This window comes from Dama dama, chromosome 12 (genome assembly GCF_033118175.1).
Source record: "Dama dama isolate Ldn47 chromosome 12, ASM3311817v1, whole genome shotgun sequence".
Taxonomy (NCBI): Eukaryota; Metazoa; Chordata; class Mammalia; order Artiodactyla; family Cervidae; genus Dama; species Dama dama.
In genome coordinates this window covers 65968228-65969215 of record NC_083692.1, presented here as the reverse complement: position 1 = coordinate 65969215, position 988 = coordinate 65968228, and positions in this window count along the sequence as shown.

Here is a 988-nt window from a genome sequence, read left to right as displayed (position 1 = left end):
TGGGGTCCTGAGCACCAGAGACTGTCTCTCTCAGAGGCTGAGGAGGAGGCTGGGACCACCCTGAAGATGGGAGTTGAGGGTGGGGCAGGGTCCAGCTGGGATTGAGTGCTTTGAATAAGCAAAGTTTGCTGAACACCCAGCTCCTCTTTCTCAACCCTTCCTCCCCATGAAAATGAGGTGCAAGTGAGGCAACGGCACCCCTCACCTGTCACATGACTCCCTCCTCTCAGCCCTCCAGAGTGGCCGAGGCCTGGACCCTTACTGACCAGCCGCCACTCGGCACACAGCGGCCCTGAGCACCCTTCAGCCACCACCCCCCAACTGTGATCTCCTGCAGGCTCCCTCCTCTGCCCTGTGCTGGGGCCTGTCTGTCGGGGAGAACGCTTAGGGCAGGGGGGCTGTTCAGAGAGGCCTCTGCTCCGTCTGCTCAGGGCGCATGACCCTAACTCTGCTCCAGCGCAGGGCCCAGGCCCCCGGGAGCTCGGTCATAGCCCAGGGCAGCCCAGCCCACTTCCTCTTGCCCAACCTGCTCTTATCACCCTTCTTAACCCAGCTGGGGGAGCCAGAGCTCTGACCAGGACTTCCTTCCCCTCTCAGGGCCCCGATTTCTGCCCCAGGTCCCATCATGGACCCTGATACCACCCCCTGGCCACCACGGGACCCTTGCCCAGGCCCTAGAACTGCCTCCGATGGCCATTCTGGCCCAGGGCAGGAGGAGGGGGGCCCTTTGGGGGCCGGAGCTGAGGGGATTCCTAGCACAAAAATAACTCCCAGAAAAACAACTCTAAGACCACTGGGGTGGAGTAAGGCCTGACCGCCTGTGGAATCCGCATGGGAATCCGCCATGCTGACCTGCCCTCTGCCGAAGCACTCAGCCAAGCTCCCCTCCCTCTTAAGTCCTGCTGTCTCTCACCTCTCCTCCCCCATCCCTCCAGCCCGGGTCCATCTGTGGGCCCCTCTGGTGTCTCCTGCTCTTCCGATGAGTCCC